The sequence below is a fragment of the Lygodium microphyllum genome, chromosome 23 (assembly GCF_053477565.2).
Source record: "Lygodium microphyllum isolate KBCC chromosome 23, Lygodium_microphyllum_v1.1.10, whole genome shotgun sequence".
Taxonomy (NCBI): Eukaryota; Viridiplantae; Streptophyta; class Polypodiopsida; order Schizaeales; family Lygodiaceae; genus Lygodium; species Lygodium microphyllum.
Window position 1 is genome coordinate 7,248,996 of NC_141157.1, and position 24,609 is coordinate 7,273,604.

The following is a 24,609-nucleotide window of genomic DNA, read 5'->3' on the forward strand; positions in this document are numbered from 1 at the left end:
TGTCTTGCTCATTTTGCACCGTAGCGTCCAAGGCCTCTTGAGTAGCTCGTCTAACATTTTTTTTCACTTTTTGGCATTTTGGAATAACACTAAGCTATTTGGCCTATTAAATAATTTCTTTTCATTATAATTTTTAATAAAATTTTCCCGCACTTCACTACTTAGATGGCACATGCTAAGTTGTCTTTTGGTAAAGAAAAAAGGCTAAGTGGTCGGTTGCCTTGATAATTGAGTGCTCATTCTGCTTAATCATTGAGTATTAACGTTCCAAATTAAAAATTACACCATAATAACAAATACAATATGAGATATTTGAGGTTGAATAAAAAGCAAAGGTTTTTCATTAGATATCAAAGTTTACAAAGCACATTGCATTGCAATGTGCATTACTAAAACTCTAGGATCTTGGCATCGCTAATCTCACTCCCCTCTTATTCTTCTAGCTAATTGTATGCCTCTCTACATGATGGTCACTTGCTTGGCATGAATTGTGCACATATATATATATATATATATATATATATATATATATATATATATATATATAGATTCTTAAAAAGGGTAACAAGGTAAGCTCTTGCGGCTTCCTGGATAGCCTCTGGTGCAAGCCCTTGCATGCGAAATCAATCTCTACAAGAGTAAAGGATTTCCTTCTCACTAAGTGCGCAAATGACACTATCATGATCAACACATCTATGCTCTTCTAGTACTTGTAGATCTCCCTAAGGACTGTTGGGTGATAGTTCTTCCTCCTTTTTAGCCTTTATACTAGGACTCACCCGATTGGACCTCAGCATGGTTGTCATCTTTGTGCTTGTTGGGGTGGAGGTTGGGGGTTAGGTGCAGGTTGCTCGATAGGTGCTAGTTTTGGATCACGGAGGAGGGGTACTAGAGGAAGAGAAAGAAGTGCTTTGGGTTAGTTGGTAGCTTGGGGCATCACATGGGGCCTTTGCTACTTGTTGAGTACCTCTTAGTTGCTTGCATTAGGTTTGGGTTGATCAATCCTACTCTAGGGTCTATTAATATCATCAATAATGCTGCCCTAAAGCATCATTATTGCCACCTTCATTCGTAGAAATGTCACCCTCATTGTTCTCTGGCTAGTTGTTGTTGCCTTCCACATCTTTCCTTGCTCCTTCGTCTTTAGAATGGTCTTCTTGCTTGTAAGCACTTTTCAAGGTTTCCAGGGAACAATAGAAATATGAAATAAGAAGCTCTATTTATCAAAAACCTAGTATTAGGCTTTAAAAGGGCTTCACATGTGGTTTTATATACATGCCTATTTGACCATTTCCTTAGCCTTATCATGCACCATGTCGCATGCGTATTCACTGAAAATGTGTTTCCCACATTTCTTTATTATGTGCTTGAATTTCTTGTTTGAGATTTTTAGACAATGTGATAGCTTTAACATTATCCAATGTGATTGGAGTGTCCCAAGGTACATCCATAAAATCAATCAAATATTTCTACAAGGTAGCTTTTGTTGATGTGACCACTTCCATGGCAAGTGTTCTTGAAATATGCACCACAAGTCTGGTAGCTTAGATGCTCCATATTTCCAAAGGCCCATACTTCTTCAAAAAATATGATCCATGAGCATATAATATGTGCTGCAAAGATATGAAACATTGACATTAGATTTGAAAGGTCAAATTATACAAATGTAAAAGAACATGCAAGTAGTAGAGTGGAAGTCGTACCGTATAGTGGGTGATGTTGATTTCTCCCCATTCATCAACAACTAGCTTTGTAAAATCATTGACTAATGTATGAAATTTAGCTTGAGTGGAACGATTTGCTCACAGTTTTAGCATTACACTAGCTTATCAAAAGAATGCCAAACTTTCACTTGAGCATTCATAAGATTAGGGTCTCTTTCCAAATTTGTACTGCATTTGCACACATCTTTCAATAGTTCCCAATTTAACTTTGATGGCTTGCCAGTCATATTGCTTAGGAATTTATTTGCCTTCATTATATTGATATTTTTTGTGTCATGTCATGAGTTAGGTGATATTTTTTGGTCCTTCTTATTCTTAACCTTACCTCCATGTACACCTAATGTATTTAATAGCTCCTCAACTTTCTCAACAATCACTTCACGTTTGGAGGGAGACCTCATTATGTATACATAATTGACGTGCAACTTCAATAGCTTGTCAAATCTATGCATGAGGAAATGCAAAATGTAAAAATGGACATTCTCAATATTAATTGGAAATATGGGTTTCCAATTCTCATCAAAATCTGACCTATTTGGTGGTGCCTTTCTGTTGCAAGGCTAGTGCTCCTCCCTTCCATGTAATATTATCCATGATCTTAGAAGAGTTGTTTGTTTTTATGCAAAATGGATAAGGCAATGACATTGATGCTTTAGTGTCACAATTGAATATATAGTTTAGTGTCATGAGATTGCCACCTAAGTGCCAATTAACGTTAAATACTAGGAGTAATTCCACATAGAGATTCTCACTACTTGTTTACATGAAAACTATATTTGCATATGGAGTACATTGGAAGATCTAAGAGAGAACATTGAGTTTCCTTGGGCACTTCAGTTGTTGCTAGCCACCAAATTTCCTTTTTTGAATACACTCTAAATGGTCGCACAAGTGTGCTATCTTTTACAAAGGCTAGGGCATAATTTATCAATGTAAGACCCACCCTCTCCAACTTGCATCCCTTTACGATTTATTCGTCAAGTTGATAACAAACTCCAAGGTTGAAGCAAAACTTGGCAACATAGTTGGCATGAACTTAGTAGAAACAAGTATATATTGAATCTTTAATGTTATATTAGGACAAGGCAATACCTTTCGAGCATGCACATTATATAAACGAGCCATAGCACATTGCAACTTAACTAGGTCAACAAAAATATTGTTGAAGTTATCATAGTCATAATAAATCTTTTGAACTTTAGTTTCCTCCACTTCTGTTTTGTTAGTGATAAAAAAATTCTCATATTGAATTAAGAATGGATATATTTCGTGATTGTCTTATAGCTCTAAGCCAAAATGGATGAGGCAAAATCATGTTCTTTATTTGCTACGAGCCAATGCGTTTGCTGTCATATTGTATATGGTCTCATAGTCTTGTCGACTACACCAGATTGTATCACGTGCTATTTGAACTTCTTCCACGGATAAAATATCAAGGACATCTGTGAAAATCTCATTTAAAGTAGCAAGGTGGAGAGCTCGATGTCAAGGGTATCTTAAAATTCCAGCCAAATGCTTATATTTAATAACGCCATTAAAAGCTCCATTTGATAACCCTCACCTTGACCTCCAACATCATAAAAAAATTTCCTTAAATTTTTAGGAAATGTAGAAATCTTAGGTTATCTTTTAATATGAAATGACAAACCTTAATGCTTGCATGCTAGATATACTGTAAGAAGCTGGGAATAGCAAATAAGTGTTAATAATGTTGATATTATGCCATGTCACACTGACATTGGTATAAAAGGAGAGATGTAATTTTTCACATCTTTTTGACACATTAATACAATTACAGACTTTCTCTCCCTTCTTGCTCACAGCTTCCATGGCTTTCCCATCTTTCTTGTCTTTCTCTCTCTAAATCTAGTCTTTCTCTCTCCTCGTCACTCTTATTCTCTCTCTTCCTGCAGTCTTTCTCTATCCTCTACAGTCTTCTCTCTCCTCTTTCTCTCTCCCTGGTTCTCTATCTGACAAGTGGTATCAGAGCTTGAGTCTTTGATCCATTATTTTCTTCCATTTTCAGTCCCATTTTCCTATTTCCAAAATCAATTTCAGACAAAAATGGTACAAGACAGTGACTAGTGGAGTGCTGCAGGACACCTACAGTTAGCAAGAGACAACATCTGGAGATATCCAAGGTCAGATATGGCGAGTAAAGGCTTAAATGGCTGGACGTCATCAAATTTCATGCAAAAATGGAGGTAACTAGGGTAAAGGATGGTTAACTGGGCTTAGTTAGAGACTAAACTACAGTTACTTTTCAAAAGAGAGCCTCTCCTCTCTCTCCTTCAAGCTTTTGGCTGAAGCTTTCATGGTGGCTGTCAAGAATGCCCTCAAATATCTCTCTCTGCTGAACATTTCTCTCTGTCAAAGCATGGGGCAAAGGATCCTTACAGCATGAGCTTCAGGAGGAGTACCATGGTTGAGGTGTGTTGCTGATTACTAGCCAGGAAAACAGTCCGAAAAATGCACCGAAATTTGCGTTGAATTCCCTGCTCTCTCCTCCCTACTCAGCTTGCTCCACATCCTCATCCATTGATCTCAACTCTTAAAGGATTCATCAAGCACTTGTTGGCAATAATCTTCAGCCTCTGAAGCATTCTGATCAGTCATTCTCTTGCACAAATCCTAATACACAGCAGGGCAGCCATAGTCACAGACATGGAAGCTCAAATTTCTCAAAATTTTGGACCTTCCTGACCTCCAAAGCTTCTCTAAATCTAAGTACAAGCTGGATAGACTCCAATATTGAAGACATTGAAGAGATTTCAGCCCGTGCATGACATTGGAGCTCAAATGGAAGGATTATTTTGGGGCTTTTCATCAAGGAGCTTGAATCTTTGAGGTTCAAGTGTTCAAGCAAGGCTGGAGCATTGATTCTTCAAGGATTTCATCATATTGAAGTTTGTATGGACTGATTTTATGGAGATTTCAAGCTTTAAGATGGATTTATGATGGATTATGAAGAACTTTTGCATCAACGGGGTTGAAGCTGACATCCATCATATTCTTCAAGCTTAATGGAGGTATTTTCCTTTTACTAATCTCTGAAATCTCTCAATAATCCTATTGCTAATGGCTTTTCCACTTGTTGATGGGAGGTTATTGATCAATTAATTCACTGGATTGATCAATAGATCAGAGATTAGTGTTAATTTTCCTCAATTTCAGCCTATTTCATTGAATTCCATTTTGATTCAAACCATTACTCATCATAGGTATCATTTGATCAACTTGATGCATAACCTTGATTTGTTTTGTTGAATTTCTCTCACCCAAGCTGAAATATTGTAAAAGGGTAAGTACTAGCAATCAGTGAGTCACTGAATTGCATAGGTAAGACCCTTTTCCCATCTCAATTTTTCTAATCCCAATCAATTGCATCTCATGAAAGGCTAAATGAATATTTCTGAATTGCATATCATGCTGATTGCTTAGCACACTAGCCTCTACCATGTTGATATTCCCACCGAGGAAAAAGGTGGATGCCGGGGGAGATAGTGGGACAAAAGAGAGGTGACCCTCCCTCACTATCGAAGATCACGAAGGTGTGCAACCAACCGACCCGGGGGGAACTTTGCGCACCTCCCGGTGATTCAGAGCCCGTGTAGGGAGCCTGTCATGCCATTTTATTCCTCACACAGGTACAACGAGTGGAGGATTGAAGATTGAAGACTTTCCAAGGACTCAAGTACCTACAGGACCAAAAGAGGATAAAACACGGAATTTACAGGTCACTTATAGGGTATTTACAGGTGGTTACAGGTACACCATTCATTGTTGAAGCACATGTGCATGTACTACAGGGTATCCACAGGTCCTATATACCCCTTTGCAGGGTTTGGTAGCCATTTGGGGTTACTATCTTGCATTACAGGGTCAAAATAGGGCACTTACAGGTCTAGACAGGGTGTAGGACTGGACAGTTCAGACTCTGAAATCCAGCTATAGAATTTTTTGTCCTAAACCTGTTATAGCGTGCTATAGCTCATCTCGAAGAGGGCAATCTTAGCTTTGATTCGCACAAAAAAGTTCTGAAATCGGAGCTTCCTAGCCAAAGTTATAGCCGTTTTACTGACAGGGGGTACCGCAGGACTGCACTAGTATGGCAGGACATAAAGGCAAAACTAAGGTCCAGGAGGATTATGCTCAGCAAATCAGGGATTCCATGATGAATAGCACACTTCAAGAGAACCCCGAAGAGCTTCAACAACAAGGAGAAATCAGTATACTCACTGATACTTTGTGTGCCCATGAACAAAGACATAGGGAACGACATGAGGCCATCTTGTCAAAAATGGAGCAGATGGTTCAATCTACTGATCAGACCAAGGCTTCTATTGATAAGTTGGTAGAATCCCACAACCAACTCATGGCACAAATCTCTACATTCACGCAGTTGCAAATGGCATCAAAAGAAGTTAATGAGAAGGCTTGTTCAAACAGTGGCCCTTCAGTCCCACTTCAGCCATCTAACCAAAATGGTCATGGAAATGGGATTATTGGAAGAAGAGGCATTCCAAATAGTCAGTATGAAGTAGGAGAAGCTTCACAAAGGCATGATGACTATTTGGGCAGTTTGAATGGGGCCAATACTCAAGCTTTTGGACTGCATACTCAAAATTCCAGGGGTACTTTACCAACAGGAAGATTACATGGTAATTCTCAGCCACCTGTTGGAAGATTTCAGTCTCAATTTGGAGGTTCTGTACTTGGAAATCCTGATCAATCAATTTTGGGACAACAATCCTTTCATGAAAGAGAATTCAAGGACAAAATTGTTTTAGCCAAATTTAATGGCCAGTCATCTTCACCATCAGAATTAGAGGAATGGACCTCTAAGATGGAGTCCTACTTTGATATATATCCTAAAACTGATGATATGAAGATTCACTTTGCTTCCTTACATCTAGAAGGATTTGCCCATACTTGGTGAAGGTATATCAAGAAAGATAATGTACTTATTGAGAATTGGGAAGTTTTCAAGGCACTTATGGCTGAAGTCTTTGTTTCGCCTCTTGAAAAAGAGAAGCTAGCACGGAGATGGTATGGTTTGGAACAAAGGGGCCTACGTGTAAGAGAATATACAAACCAATTCCTCAACTTGACCATGTATGTGGAAAGCATCAGTGATGAGGCCAAGCTTCACAAGTTTATGTATGGTTTAGAGCCATCTTTGTCAGCTGATGTTATGGCGCAAAATCCTACTTCACTTTTCAAGGCTATTGAGCTTGCGGAGCGCTATGGAAGAAAGTATAGGAAAGAGTCTTCATTTCAGCCAAGTTATGGACAGCCAAGGACTGTTTTAAAGTAGGGACAAGTTGGTAACATTTATGGCAGCAATCACATGCCTAGTGGGAGCTTACGGGTACCAACTTATCCTCCATTCAATGCTTCTAGGTCTCAAAGTAATTTCAGGACAACAAATAGTCCAAAGGTTGAATTTAAGCAGGGTGACAATAAGCCTAAGTCCATTTCAGCTAATACAAATCCTAAATCTATTCCCATGGATCTTTACAAGGAAAGGAAGGACAAGGGCTTATGCTTCAAGTGTGGAGAAAAGTATACTCCTGATCATGCTTCAAAGTGTGTATACAAAAATGTCAAGCCAAAGCTTCAGAGTATGCTAGTTTTTGAGGACTTTGAAGATGACATAGATGAAGCTAATGCAGTGGCAATTAGTGCTGAAAATGAAGATTTTGAGGATGATATTGGACAGGAGTACTTTTATGATCCAGTTGACTCTTTTCCTTTTGATCCAGGCGGAGATGTTCCGTTTGATCCTGGTGGATCTTGTGATGAGTCGCTTACTGCCACTAATTGTTCTATCTCTATGGATGCTTGGACGGGATCTAAGAGCCCTAATACACTTCGTATGAAGGGAAGCATATGTGGAAAGCCAGTGTTCATCCTGATAGATAGTGGCAGTACTTACAGTTTTGTCAATAAGTCCATCATGGACAAGTTAAATTGTGTTCCCACAGACCTACAGCAGCCCATTAGAGTACAAGTGGCTAATGGTGAAGAAGAAATCAACACACAGATTTGCCCACAGGTTTCTTTGCAGTTGGCTGAAAATTTTGAAGTCAAAGTAAACCTGATCACTTTGGAAATGGGGCCTATAGATATTGTACTTGGTTGTGATTGGTTGATGACATTAGGCAGGATCACTATGGATTTCTCACAGTTATATATGGAGTTTATCTCCAATGGACAGCTCATTCATTTACAAGGAATTCCTAGTAGATCTGATTTTCAGCTTATCACCATTCAACAACTCAAGAGAGAGTACAAGAAGCGCTCACAAATATTTGTTTTGCATTTGAACAAGGAAACACAGGATCAGCCCAATAGTGCAGCAAACCATCCAGCCTTGACAGCTCTTCTTGAGGAGTATAGAGATTTGTTTGAAGTACCTACTTCATTGCCTCCTAAGAGAGCGGTGGATCACCCCATTGATTTGGAGCCCAACTCAAAGACAATCAATAAGCCACCTTACAGATTATCAAAATGTGAACGAGAGGAAGTGGCCAAGAAAATCAAAGAGCTTCTTGAAATGGGATTCATTGAACCAAGTTCTTCACCTTATGCATCTCCAGTCCTGTTAGTCAAAAAGAAAGATGGATCTTTTAGAATGTGCATCGACTACAGGAATCTCAATAAGATAACAGTGAAGAACATGTATCCTATACCCAGGATTGATGATTTGCTTGATGAGCTTAAGGGGGCTCGATTCTTCACGAAGATTGATTTGAGATCAGGGTATCATCAGATTCGTATGCGAGAGGGTGATGAAGCCAAGACTGCTTTTAGGACTGATCGTGGGCTATATCATTTCTTGGTGATGCCATTCGGGCTTACAAACGCTCCAGCTACCTTTCAAAGTCAGATGAATAAGATCTTGCAACCTTTCCTCTTTCAGTTTGTCTTGGTGTTCTTTGATGACATTTTGATCTATAGCAAGACTTTACAGGATCACTTGGCACATATGAGGAAGGTTTTTGATGTGTTGAGATATCATAGGCTTTTTGCTAAGCAGAAGAAGTGCTCTTTCATGCAGACTGAAGTGGAATACTTGGGACATATAGTCAGTGAAAAAGAAATTCAGGCTGATCCCAAGAAGGTGCAATGCATAAAAGATTGGCCAACGCCTACTACTACTACCTCTCTTAGAGGATTTCTTGGTCTATCTTCATTCTATCGCCGATTTATAAAGCATTATGCGGCAATTGCAGCTCCTTTGACTGACAGGTTGAAGAAAGAGGCTTTCTTTTGGGATGTTCTTGCAGATAGCAGCTTCAACCAGTTAAAGGAATTACTTACTTTTGCTCCTATCCTAGTATGCCCGGATTTCTGCAAAGAGTTTACTATACAATGTGATGCTAGTGGCCGTGGCATTGGGGCTGTTTTGCTTCAGGAGCATGGAGTAATTGCATTTGAGAGCTGTAAGCTTACAGATAAGGAGATGGCCATGAATGTTTATGACCAGGAAATATTGGCTATCCTGCATGCAATCAAGAAATGGCACCATTACTTATATGGCAGCCGATTCAGAGTACATAGTGATCATCGGGTACTCAAGTATTTCCTTACTCAGTCAAATCTCACTCCAAAGCAACGACGATGGGTAGCTACATTACAGAATTATGACTTTGACATCACTCATACAAGGGGCAAAGATAACATAGTGGCTAATTCTCTTTCTCGTATGTGGGCCTGCAAAGTGTCAGCCATGACAGAACTACATAATGATTGGATTGAAGAATTACAGGAGGCCTATCTTTTAGATGAGGAATTCAGCCAAATCTTTCAGAAATTACAACAAGGTCTTATGGAAGAAAACTTGCATTACCAGCTTACAAATGGTCTTATTTGGTGGAAATGCAAGATTGTTATTCCCTCTACTTCTTCTTTCAAGCGGAAAATTATGGAGGAGTTACATTCTTTGCCTTTAATTGGACACTTGGGAGATTTCAAAACTTATGACAGGATAAGCAAAAGCTTTTATTGGAAAGGACTGTCGAAAGATGTCAAGGACTTCGTTATGAAGTGTATGCCTTGTCAGCAAAATAAGGATAGCACCCATAAGCCAAGAGGTTTGTTACAGCCATTGCCTATTCCTATGGGTAAATGGACTCATTACTATGGACTTTATCACTGGCTTACCTACTACTAAGAAGGGGTGGAATAGTATTTATGTGGTGGTTGAGAGACTCACCAAAGCGGCTCATTTTATCCCAACAAAAATTCAGTTTACTGCTTCTCAAGTGGCCAACCAGTTTATGGAGCATATTTTTAGACTACATGGATTACCGCAGGTGATTGTTCATGATAGGGACTCAAAGTTTATGAGTAACTTCTGGCAAGCGGTATTTACATCTATGGGCACTAAGTTGGCTCCATCTATGGCTTATCATCCCCAAACTGATGGACAGACAGAGAGAGTTAATAAATGGTTGGAGACTTATCTTCGCCATTTTTGCTATGATGTCCAAACCTCATGGGATTCTTGGTTACACCTGGCTGAGTTTGCTTACAACAATTCCACTTATGCGAGCATAGGAGTTTCACCCTTCGAGGCTTTGTATGGTTACAAGGTGCCCTTACCCACAGTCATCTTTAATGAAAAGATCAATCCTCATGGGAAGGAAGAGTTGGAAAGAATGTAGACCCTTCTTCAGCAATGCAAGGTGAATCTAAGGAAGGCTCAAGATCAAATGAAGATGTATGCTGATGAGAAGAGGAGGCCTTTAGAGTTCCAAGAAGGAGAGCTGGTTTTGTTGAAAGTGCCCAAATCCAAGTACTCTACGTTGAAAGATGGATCCAGTAATAAGCTTGCCCACAGGTTTTATGGCCCTTACAGGATCCTTAAGCGGGTTGGAGATTTGGCATACAAACTAGAGCTTCCCTCTTCTACAAAGATTCATAACGTCTTCCATGTTAGTAAGCTCAAGCCCTATTATGGTGATCCAGTGGATATAGTTGATGAGCTGCCACCTATTGATGAAGATGGACTTATTCAGTACATCCCAAAGGCTGTTATAGGTCAGCGCGAAAAGAAGCTTTGATCACGTTCTATTCTGGAATATTTGACCAAATGGAGAGGTTTACTATCTGAAGAGGCTTCTTGGAGACTTGATTCTATATTGGATGAGTATCCATACTTGAGGGAGACATTGGTGGGGCTAAAGCCTATTGCTTTTGGAGCTAGTATTGATGCAGACTGGTTCAGGACAGCACGCTATTTTAGAACAGTTTTTATCGTACCTAATTTTCAGAATTAAGCCATCTATATGGGCTTAAAGTACTCTTCAAGAGCTTCGTTTTAATATATGGTACATTTCATTTGGACACTTCTATCAAAAGTTATGGCAAATTTGGTCCAGCAGGGACTGTTTATTCAGCAAGCTGTCTACTTTGTTCTGGGACTATTTGTTGAAGACTTTATGGCTCCATTTGCTTCTGAAGTACTTCAAATCATGTATATAGTTGGGCCTTACTTCCGTTCTTCAAATTCAGCTCTTGTAATGGTCATTCTTCATTCATTTCCCATTTGTAAAGCTGTAAAACGGAGTAGTACTCTGTTCTATCCATTTCCTCTCTAGTTGTTTCTAGGTTTGTTTTTGAGGACAAAAACTTTTGGGAAGGGATGGATTGTAAGAAGCTGAGAATAGCAAATAAGTGTTAATAATGTTGATATTATGCCATGTCACACTGACATTGGTATAAAAGGAGAGAAGATGTAATTTTTCACATCTTTTTGACACATTAATACAATTACAGACTTTCTCTCCCTTCTTGCTCACAGCTTCCATGGCTTTCCCATCTTTCTTGTCTTTCTCTCTCTAAATCTAGTATTTCTCTCTCCTCGTCACTCTTATTCTCTCTCTTCCTGCAGTATTTCTCTCTCCTCTGCAGTCTTTTCTCTCCTCTTTCTCTCTCCCTGGTTCTCTCTCTGACATATACTCAATGCTTCACCCTCCTAAGGTGCCAGCAATGATCCATGGTGCTCTAAGTTATAAGGCCTCCATTATGAGGAGAAGCCATGTGTGAGATCGGTGGTTGGGTCGTGACTTGTATGTTAGATGAGGTATATGTGACTAGATGGTAAGAATGTGATATTTGCGGATTTCTATATTGCATACGTCTTTTTCATGCTTCACCATATGCATTTTCTAATGGAACTACTTACGAACATAAGCAATCGTAAGATGAAAGTGGATTTGCATATTCATATAGATGAAGAGTATGGTATTACAGAGTCCCCTTAGAGCAAGCATGGCCTAGATGCAACAATTTCTTCCCAATATCATTTAGAGAAAAAGGAAAATATTGATCTTTGGGTAGATGGTTCCTTGTATCCTAATGACCCTAGCACTAGGCTAAATCCACATTTCAATTCGACTTCTTTGTTGATAATTTTTGTTGGGGATGGTAAAAAAGTCTATTAAGTTATTGCAAACACTTATGTGAAAATATTTATATGCATTAATATTTTCCATCAATGGTATGTAACACTCATCAATCTTTGTTACAATCCCAAGGTTCTTTAAATGTGTTGCAAAAATCCCTGCAAGATCAAGAAATCAAAGTACAAAATCTTGAAGAAGAATTGAAATAGTATAAAGATAAATAACAAGAGATGATAGAGGACACACAAAGTGTAAAAGCTTGAAGAAGAATTGAAATAGTGTAAAGACAAGGGACAAGAGATGGTAGATGACACATAAATAAATTCAATCTTGGAGGAGGAGAATGCTTTACTAAAATCACTTTTGGAGCAATTGGAAAAGGATAAGAAGCAAAGTTGTAATTCAAGTAGATAAAGTTTTTAGTATAATATTGATTTAGAAGGGTTAGAGGGCAACAAAGAGCATGAAGAAGGCTTAGATGTATATATAATATGGTTAGGCACCATTAGAGATGTAAAATACCATGTTTTGAGAGGAGAGAAAAAATGTCTCTTTTTGGGATTATAATTAGTCAGCCCTATTGATATGGCAATTAGGAGGAGTCATGGAGTATAAACTGGGTATGTAACTACCTCTACAAGGCTTCATGTACCACATGTGGGTATTAAAAAATATAAATTGATTTGGAGGGCATGTAATACAAAAAAGTGTATAGAAAATGAGTATTTCAACTTGCAATATGATTGGATATAGTTTGAGAAAAAGAAACCAATTTTTTGTGAAAAATTTAAAAATATCATTTTTGGAGCAAAAATAAATCCATTTTGTTGATGTGGTACTTTTGGAAGAGTGGTGGTCTCATCTTGGAGTTGATTTGGAAGGCATTTAATACAAAAATTGTATAGAAAATGAGTATTTAAACTTGCAACATGATTGGGTACCTTTTGAGAAAAAGAAACCCATTCTTTGTGAATATTAAAAAAAAATATTTTTTGGGGCCTAAAAAATTCAAGTTGTTGATGTGATACATTTGGAAGAGTGATGGTCCCATCTTGGAGTATTAAAAAGGCTAGTTACTAGGGTGAAAAGAAGGGGAGACCCCCTCCTTTCTAGGTAGAGTCCACCATAAAAAGCAAGTGGAGCCTAGGATGACAAAAAAACATGCAATGATGACCATTGAAGGCGAACTAATCCAAGATTAATAATTCCTAATCAATTTCTTACGAAACCCTTTTTGAGTCCATGTTCCCCCTAATATTATTAGTGTCTATTTGCACATTGATCTATCTCTTGTTGGCTAAGTTTATTGGTTGAGAGACCTCTTAAGCCTCATTGTTCTTTGCTTCAACACATTGCTTCAGATCTTTTGTGTCATGTTTTAGCTCTTTACTTCATCTTTCACAAAAACATAGAGGAAGCACACAAGGCCACAATAGTGGTTGATTAGATTACATTTATATTATGCATAGGACAATGAAAGTCTAACTACTTAATTTCTATAAGAAGCCTCAAAACTACTTGATTGATCTTTCTTTAAGAGGATTTTTAGTGAAGACATTGTTACATGTGCAAATCAGAAACTCTCCCCAACAACAAATATAAGCTAATCGTATATTGTCTCATATTTCTCAAAGTATTTGCATCCAACCTTAATCTAGACTTCCACTAAGGCAACGACAAAAAATATTCTAGATACTTATGGATGAAGATGGTGGTACATCTCTTGTAGTGTAGCGTCATTTGTCTTGGTTGTTGATACTCTATACCCTATCTCTCAATAGAATCCCTCTACAAATAGTCACAAATAGTCATGTAGCATTTTATAGGCCAATATAATATGAAAATGAAAGTATTTGCATCCAATCTTAATCTAGCCTTGAGGAAAATTCATAAAATAATATAGACATTTGTAGATGAAGATGGTGCCACCTTGCATGATGAGGGAAATTAAACAACATCTCTTGTAGTGTAGCCTCACTTTATCTTAGATGTTGAGCCTCTATACCTTGTATCTCAATAGAATTCATCTACAAATAGTCATGTAGTATTAAATCATGACAACATGAAAATTAAGCATGGGAACTCATCTGGCCCTTAGTAGAATCATATTAATCTAAGGTGAGATTGTACCAACACAATGCAATATGAGAAACTTAACATTGACAAGGCCCACACATTATATTGTGTTGGCTTGACCAAAGATGAGACCAACACAACTTGATAAGGGTTTTAGGGATGTCCTCATGGCCCTTGATCGTATTGTGTAGGTTTGGGGTATGCTTAGCACAACACAAGATGATGTAGTGAGACAAAAAGAGCCATCTAGAACTACAAGGAATTATGTAGAAGACAATGTCCCTATCTAAACAATTTTCGAGGCAATTTTAGAGGATACAAAGACATCACTAAGCATGGTTAAAACTTTGAAAAGCGCAAAAATGTTAGTTGGAAATAGAGCAACACTTCACGTGGTTGCCAACAATGCAACAAAAAAACAATATAGTGATGGGAGAGTTACTAAAGCCCTTGGTATACAATCAAGACATTTGAAGAAACATAATGCTGATGTGCAATAAATAAATAAATAAAAGGTTAAAATGGGTAGGAGAATGTTGCATACGTAGGATTGATGTTCTAAGTGAAGAGTTTCAATCTATCATTCAATTTTGGACAAGTAATACAAAGGTGTATCCAAACAAGCAAGATGTTTGCAAGTAGTGAATAAGTCAAAAAAACTATAGATTTCATCCCTACCATTACCTAGACCTTACCAAGGAACCTTCAATATGTATAACTTATGTTTATCTTATTTTCTTTCTTTAATGAACTATCCATGACATTAAAACACTTCTTTGAACATTCTCATATACATCCTTTATACTTGTGTAGAATCAACGCAAGGGGTACATGTCCAAAAATGTAAGTGTACCACATATGATTCCCTCAAGAGAATCAAGAAGAAAATTGAAGCATTTGTGAGCACCTAAACTTACTTATTGAAGACTTCAAAATTCATATTTGAATATTCTCATCTAAATCCTCATATAAACTATTTTATAACTAGGATCAAGAAGCAAAGCCCTTTTGAGTACATGTTATTGGATTGGTAGATCCACCCTCTGAAGTGATACCACTAGTCTCTTTGATATTTTTCTCTAGATTATTGAGATTGTTAGTATAATTATTATTGATAGTACTATTAATACTAATATAACTAGTGAAGCTACTATTGATATTATCTAGGTTAGCCCTTAGTAATTCTTAAATTTTTATATATTTTTCATAATGACGTAGGTAGAACTCTTCATGAACTTTAGAGAGCGACATCCCTCAGGTTTCATGCTTTTCAAAGCATGAAGCCTTTTTTTGTTAGAACATTTAAGGAGAGAAATACTTGATGTTGTGTTTACCATACAAGGATTGACTTAACACTACTTGTGGCGACATCCATAAGGGTGAACACAAAAACATTACATGGAGATGCATGTGATTGTTATGTATGGGTTGCAAGCCAAATACAGAGAAAAAGTACAATGCATATGCAATCATCTTTCTTTAGTGTCAAAATTATGGAGGCTAGTAGTATGCCCAAAGGGACTATCAATGGAGTGGCACAAGCTTGCATGCTTGGTGCAAGCATGTAAGAACTATCCAAAACTTTTATAAATTTTATCTTGGTGAGCTTGATACAACAAATCAAGAATATGTAAAGTGGAAGATAGTTGTGTATATCATAGAGGATGTAGGAGGATGTTAAATAAGGAAACTTATAAAACAAGTCTACAAGGAGACACCCTCGAAAGATATTAACACAATGTTTTTATAGCATTTGAATGTGTTTATTAATTATAACTTTTGAAGTTATCCATATGGTTCTCAATTCAAAAAATACTTGAGAAATTTGCCATATGATGTGATGATGATTGTTGTTGATTTTGCAAATAATTATGCCTTCAAGGTGCAAAACAAAATCCAATCTATTCATTGGTATAGTGGTTAGTGTATTGATATGAATTTGGTATTAGAAGAAGGGTGGTGATTTAAAGAAGCAATCGATCTTTTATATTTTAGATGACAAACCATTCGTTCAATATTATTTTATGCTTTATTATCAATGTCCTCTCAAGGATAAAGTTTAAAAGGCATTGGGTTTGGTTAGATGGAACATAATCTCAATTTAAGCAGCACAACCATTTTACTTCATTGCAAGGAGAGTTTATGTAGTTGTTGTCAACCCTGATGTTAATGATTTTTAACGGGTTTCTTAGCCTTGTATCACTATTGTGTGTTAGTACTTGTTAGTGGTGTGTATTATTAGTCAATATAAGTGTTGTGTGACGATGTGTTAGTGCTATTTAGTATTACTTATATACCATCTCACTATATAATATTATTCTTTTATGTGAAAACTATTTTAATACTCTAAGTTAGAATTATGCTAGCAATATAACTTAGTGTTCTAAGTTAGAACTATATGTTATTTTTGTCTTTCCGGGTAGTGTTCTATGTTAGAATTGTTTTACGATTCTTCTCCGTTATTACCTATTTGTACTATCTATGTTGGCACTCTTTTATGTTAGTACTATTTGCTAGTAGTCTTCTGCATTGGTACTTTTATGTGTTAGTAATTTTCTATTTTAATTCTCTTAGTTTCTTATGTTAATACTACATATGCTAGTACTATTTGTGTTCGTGAACTTCTTTGTTAGTAGTCTTTTGTGTTAGTGCTCTATGTTAGCGTGTGTTACTATCAAAGCAATACCCTATGTTATAAAACTAATTAATGGTATCCATTGTTAGTACTATATAGTGCTACTTGCGTTAGTACTTTCTATTGTAGCACTATTTTGTCTACAATTTGAGTTAGTACTCTTCTTTGTTGGTAATGTGTGATAAGAGTCTATTGTATTAATACTTTCTATTGGTCAATGTTACCACCATGTTAATAGTTTGTGATAGTGCTCTTGTGTGTGAATACCATGTATGTGAGTACTATGTTAGTCTATGTTAGTTCTATGTATCATGCTTAGTTTATGTAAGTACTATATGTGTGAATATTATGTTAACAACATGTGTGAGTACTATGGTAGTTTGTATTAGTTCGTGTTAGTACTCTTTGACGAGCTCTATATTAGTCTCAATCAGTATTTTATGTACTTATGTATTCCATATATTATTTAAAGTTTTATTTAGAGCATCCCAAACCAATGAGAAAGCTCTCAAGCTTATATGGCATAATAAAGAGAGGTTTGGTATGAAAGGAAAGAGTTTTCCTTAAAATGTCTCTCCAATCCCTTGAAGTGTTTGCCTCTCTCTCTCTCTCTCTCTCTCTCTCTCTCTCTCTCTCTCTCTCTCTCTCTCTCTCTCTGTACACACATGCAAATAGAAAGGCATCGATGGTGATGGGCTTAGCGTGCATGCGTGTGTGCAGACACGCACATGCACACGCACGCACGCACGCACGCACTCACACACACACACGCACGCACGCACGCACGCACACACACACAATGTTAAATTAAAGCGACACATTTTAAAAAAATGTTAATAAGTACTAAATCAATATGTTATTAATTACATTACCAATGTTATTTATTTAACATGAACTATAGTTGTTAATACACAATGAATAACTTTTAAAAATAGAAATGTCAAGCTAGAAAGAGAAAATTTGGAAAACATGTTTAAATATTAAACTTGTGCATGTGTGTATAAAGAGAGAGAGAGATATTATTAATATGTAAGGAAAAGCTCAGAACTATATGATAAACTATAGTAACTTTTTTATTTGTGTTTTAAACCACGTTCAATCACTGCATAGGACCCAACATAAGCAAGTAGGGTTATTTGCACAACTCTCTCTCTCTCTCTCTCTCTCTCTCTCTCTCTCTCTCTCTCTCTCTCTCTCTCTCTCTCTCTCTCTCTCTCTCTCTCTCTCTCTCTCTCTCTCTCATTTATGGGTTGCACACAAACCCATATCTTGCTTATAGTGATTTTGTAAAATGTTAATGTGATGCGGGTGAGCACCAATAACAAGTCACCAAATGTGATACTTCTTTATCAAGATTTTTGTCTTCATGGTAAATAATTAAAGACTCCACAATTGTTTACTTTTCCCAACATTTGTATATATTCAAATAAGTAGTCTAATAACTTCTCTAAAAGATCCCTATGTTTACATCAAGCCTCATTCACGTTTCTTTATCAATTTCCTCCTCTCAATGGTAAAGCTTTGAAGATTCCATGATCATTCTCTCATCCACATGTTTTTAATGAAGACAATTTGAATTGAGGAATTCCAAATGATATGTGCATGTAGATTTGTGTTTTTTTATTAAGTTTGTCCTCTTTGTGTGTAAGAAGCTGGGAATACTTAGAATGTTAATAATATGCCATGTCACACTGACACTGGTATATAAGGAGAGAAGTTGTAATTTTTCACATCTTTTTGACATATCAATACAATTACAATCTTTCTCTCCCTTCTTGCTCCAAGCTTCCATGGCTTCTTCATCTTTCCTGTCTTTCTCTCTCCAATTCTAGTCTTTCTCTCTCCTCGTCACTCTATTTCTCTCTCTTCCTGCAGTCTTTCTCTCTCCTCTGCAGTCTTTCTCTCTCCTCTTTCTCTCTCCCTAGTTCTCTCTCTGACAAGTGGTATCAGAGCTTCAGTCTTTGATCCATTATTTTCTTCCATTTTCACTCATATTTTCCTATTTCAAAACCAATTTCAGACAAAAATGGTACAAGACAGTGACTAGTGGAGTGCTGCAGGACAACTACAGTTAGCAATGACTACATCTGGAGTTATTCAAGGTCAGATATGGCGGGTAAAGGCTTAAATGGCTGGACGTCATCAAATTTTATGCAAAAATGGAGGTAACTAGGGTAAAGGATGGTTAACCGGGCTTAGTTTGAGAACAAACTGTGGTTACTTTCAAAAGAGGGGTTTCTCTTTCCCCTTTCCTGGAGTTTCCTGCAGGTTTCATGGAAGATCAGCCCTAAAGATCACTTCATCTCTCTCAAACCCCTGAGTTTCTTGGCCAACCATTACCTGGAATAGTTTCCCCAGATCAAGACCTTCAGAATGAGCACAAGGTTGCTCAGTGTTGCCTCAGCCATGGAGCAGGAAACAGCCCCGAAAATTGCGGCGCAATTTTCGGGCTGATTCCAGCCTGCATCCTGCTCAGGTTGCTTCCTCATCAGCCCTTGGCACTCTCCCTGATCCCTTGGCAAGTAAAATCTTCAGCAAACAAGGGAGGATTCAGCTCCCTTTCATGATTCTTCAGCATCTCTTGAACTTTACATGAACAGTCCATGGGCAGCCATGAAAGCTTCAGCCCAAGCTTCCATTTCTTGACAATTTCTTGAAGATTCTTCATCCTTTTGGCCCGTGGAATCATTTCAGCAAGGATTCTTCAACAAATTGCAAGGATTAAGCACGGGATGGCTTAAGATTGAAGATCAAGAGCTTCTATGGAGCAAAAATTTGGGGGAAACGGGTTTAATGCTTCAATTTCAAGCATTTGAAGCTTCAAGATTGGTCTCTACCATCAGATAAGCAAGCTTCTTGGATTATTTTGCTAACATTGGACAACCGGGAGCCCTATCAAGCATTTGGCAAGTTATTTTCAGCCATGTCAAGGTATTTCTCTTCAATTTTTAATCTCTCTCATTAATCCAATTGCTGAGCTTAAGCCATTTGACTGAGAGATTAAAGAATTGAACATTTTCATCAAATTCTCAGCCAACCTTTGCTTGAATCCATATATTCATGAATGCAATGCTTGTCTAATGCATATTAGTTTCAATCAGTGAATGAAGGGCCTTAATCTGAGATTTCAGCATAACATTTGAATCCTATGGACTGAATACATTGATTGATTCCTTTGCTTACTCTAATCCAATTGATTGGTTGATTCTCTTTTGCCTAAATTGGAAAATTGTAAAGGGTAAGTACTAGCAATCAGTGAGTCACTGAATTGCATAGGTAAAACCCTTCTCCCATCTCAAGTTCTTTTATCTCAATCAATTGCATCTCATGAAAGGCTGAATGAATATTTTCCAAATGCATATCATGCTGATTGCTTAGTACACTAGCCTCTGCCATGTTGATATTCCCACCGAGGAAAAAGGTGGATGCCGGGGGAGATAGTGGGACAAAAGAGAGGTGACCCTCCCTCACTATCGAAGATCCCGAAGGGGTGCAACCAACCGACCCGGGGGGAACTTTGCCCACCTCCCGGTGATTCGGAGCCCGTGTAGGGAGCCCGTCCTGCCGTTTTATCCCTCACATAGGTACAGCGAGTGGAGAATTGAAGATTGAAGACTTTCCAACGACTCAAGTACCTATTGGAGTAAAACAGGGTAAAACAGGGCATTTTCAGGTTACCCACAGGGTATTTACAGGTGGATACAGGTACACCCTTTGATACTGAAGTACAGGTGCAGGTACTACAGGGTACCCACAGGTCCTATATACCCCTTTGCAGGGTTTGGTAGCCTTTGGAGGTTACTTTCTTGCATTACAGGGTCAAAACAGGGCACTTACAGGTCTAAACAGGGTGCAGGACTGGACAGTTCAGACTCTGAAAGTCAGTTACAGAATTTTCTGTCCTAAACCTGTTATAGCATGCTATAGCTCATCTCGAAGAGGGCATTGTAAGCTTCGATTCGCACAAAAAAGTTTTGCAATCGGAGTTTTCTAGCCAAAGTTATAGCCGTTTTACTGACAGGGGGTACTGCAGGACTGCACTAGTATGGCAGGGCATAAAGGCAAAAATAAGGTCCAGGAGGACTATGCACAGCAAATCAGGGATTCTATGATGGAAAGCACATTTCAAGAGAACCCTGAAGAGCCTCAACAAGGAGAAATTAGCATGCTCAATGATACTTTGTGTGCCCATGAACTAAGGCATAGAGAGCGACATGAGGCCATGCTATCAAGAATGGATCAGATGGTTCAATCTACTGATCAGACTAAGGCTTCCATTGATAGATTGGTAATGTCCAATGAACTACTCATGGCACAAGTCTCTAAACTTTTACAATTACAAGTGGCATCAAAAGAAGCTAATGAAAAGGCCTGTTCAAATACTGATCCTTCAGTTCCACTTCAGCCATCCAACCAAAATGGTCATGGAGATGGAATCATAGGAAGAAGAGGCATACCCAATAGTCAATATGAAGTGGGAGAAGCTTCACAAAGGCATGATGACTATTTGGGCAGTTTGAACGGTGCCAATACTCAAGCTTTTGGACTGCATACACAGCATTCTAGGGATGCTTTACCAACAGGAAGATTACAGGGTAATTCTCAGCCACCTGTTGGAAGATTTCAATCTCATTTTGGGGGTTCTGTACTTGGAAATTCTGATCAGCCAGTTTTGGGACAGCAACCCTTCCATGATAGAGAATTCAAGGACAAAATTGTTTTATCCAAATTCAATGGCCAGTCATCTTCACCATCAGAATTAGAGGAATGGACTTCTAAGATGGAGTCTTATTTCGACATATTTCCTAAAACTGATGATATGAAGATACATTTTGCCTCCCTCCACTTAGAAGGATTTGCTCACACTTGGTGGAGGTATATCAAGAAAGAGAATGTACTTATTGAAAATTGGGAAGCTTTCAAGGCACTTATGGCTGAAGTCTTTGTTTCACCTCTTGAGAAAGAGAAGTTAGAACGAAGATGGTACAACTTGGAACAAAGGAGCCTAAGTGTAAGAGATTATACAAACCAATTCCTTAACTTGACCATGTATGTGGAAAACATCAGTGATGAGGCCAAGTTACACAAGTTCATGTATGGTTTGGAACCATCCTTGTCAGCTGATGTTATGGCGCAAAATCCTACTTCACTTTTCAAGGCTATTGAGCTTGCAGAGCGCTTTGGAAGGAAGTATAGGAAAGAATCTTCATTTCAGCCAAGTTATGGACAGCCAAGGACTGTTCTAAAGCAAGGGCAAGTTGGTAACAATTATGGCAGCAACTATATGCCTAGTGGGAGCTTACGGATACCAACTTATCCCCCATTTAATGCTTCTAGGCTTCAAGGCAATTTCAGGACAGCAAACAGTCCAAAGGTTGAATTTAAGCACGGTGACAATAAGCCTAAGTCTACTTCAGCCAATACAAATTCTAGAAATATTCCCATGGATCTTTACAAGGAAAGAAAGGACAAAGGCTTATGCTTCAAGTGTGGAGAAAAGTATACTCCTGACCATGTTTCAAAGTGTGTATACAAAAATGCCAAGCCAAAAATTCAGAGTATGCTAGTTCTTGAGGACCTTGAAAATGACATAGATGAAGTTAATGCAGTCCCAATCAATGCTGAAAATGAAGATTTCGAGGATGATGGTGGACAGGAGTACTTCTATGATCCATCTGACTCTTTTCCTTTTGATCCAGGCGGTGATATTCCATTTGATCCTGGTGGATTTTGTAATGAGTTGCCTGCTGCCACTAATTGTTCTATCTCTATGGATGCTTGGACGGGATCTAAGAACCCTAATACACTTCGTATGAAGGGAAGCATATGTGGAAAGCCAGTGTTCATCCTGATAGATAGTGGCAGTACCCACAGTTTTGTCAATAAATCCATTTTGTACAAGTTGAATTGTGTTCCCACCGACTTACAGCAGCCCATTAGAGTACAAGTGGCTAATGGTGAAGAGGAAATCAGCACACAGATTTGTCCACAGGTTTCTTTGCAGATGGCTGAAAATTTTGAAGTCAAAGTAAACCTGATCACTTTGGAAATGGGGCCCATAGATATTGTACTTGGTTGTGACTGGTTGATGACCTTAGGCAGGATTACTATGGATTTCTCACAGTTATATATGGAGTTTTTCTCCAATGGACAGCTCATCCGTTTACAGGGGATCCCTAGTAAATCTGATTTTCAGCTTATCACCATTCAACAACTCAAGAAAGAGTACAAGAAGCGCTCACAGATATTTGTATTGCATTTGAACAAAGAAACACAGGATCAGCCCAAAAATTCAGCAAACCATCCAGCCTTGACAGCTCTTCTTGAGGAGTACAGAGATCTATTTGAAGTACCTACTTCATTGCCTCCTAAGAGAGCGGTGGATCACCCCATTGATTTGGAACCCAACTCAAAGACGATCAATAAGCCACCTTACAGACTATCAAAATGCGAACGAGAGGAAGTAGCCAAGCAAATCAAAGAGCTTCTTGAAATGGGATTCATTGAACCAAGTTCTTCACCGTATGCATCCCCAGTCCTGTTAGTCAAAAAGAAAGATGGATCTTTCAGAATGTGCATTGACTACAGGGATCTTAACAAGATAACAGTGAAGAACAGATATCCTATACCCAGGATAGATGATTTGCTTGATGAGCTTAAGGGGGCTCGATTCTTCACGAAGATTGATTTGAGATCAGGGTATCATCAGATTCGCATGAGAGAGGGTGATGAGGTCAAGACTGCTTTTAGGACTGATCGTGGGCTTTACCATTTCTTGGTGATGCCATTCGGCCTTACAAACGCTCCAGCTACCTTTCAAAGCCTGATGAATAAGATTCTACAACCTTTCCTCTTTCAGTTTGTCTTGGTATTCTTCGACGACATTTTGATCTACAGCAAGACTTTTCAGGATCATTTGTCGCATATGAGGAAGGTTTTTGATGTGTTGAGACATCATAGGCTTTTTGCTAAGGAGAAGAAGTGTTCTTTCATGCAGACTGAAGTGGAATACTTGGGACATATAGTCAGTGAAAAAGGAATACAGGCTGATCCCAAGAAGGTGCAATGCATAAAAGATTGGCCAACGCCTACTACTACTACCTCTCTTAGAGGTTTTCTTGGTCTCTCTTCATTCTATCGCAGATTTATAAAGCATTATGCGGCAATTGCAGCCCCTTTAACTGACAGGTTGAAGAAAGAGGCTTTCTTTTGGGATTCTCTTGCAGATAGCAGCTTCAACCAGTTAAAGGAATTACTTACCTCCGCTCCTATTCTTGTATGCCCGGATTTCTCTAAAGAGTTTACTATACAATGTGATGCTAGTGGCCGTGGCATTGGGGCTGTTTTGCTTCAGGAGCATGGAGTAATTGCATTTGAAAGCCGTAAGCTTACTGATAAGGAGATGGCCATGAATGTTTATGATCAGGAAATGTTGGCTATTCTGCATGCAATCAAGAAATGGCACCATTACTTATATGGCAGCCGATTCAGAGTACATAGTGATCATCGCGTACTCAAGTATTTCCTTACTCAGTCAAATCTTACTCCAAAGCAACGACGATGGGTAGCAACATTACAAAATTATGACTTTGACATCACTCATACAAGGGGCAAAGATAACATAGTGGCTGATTCTCTCTCTCGTATGTGGGCCTGCAAAGTATCAGCCATGACGGAATTACATAGTGATTGGATTGAAGAGCTACAAGAGGCATATCTCTTAGATGAGGAATTCAGCCAAATCTTTCAGAAATTACAG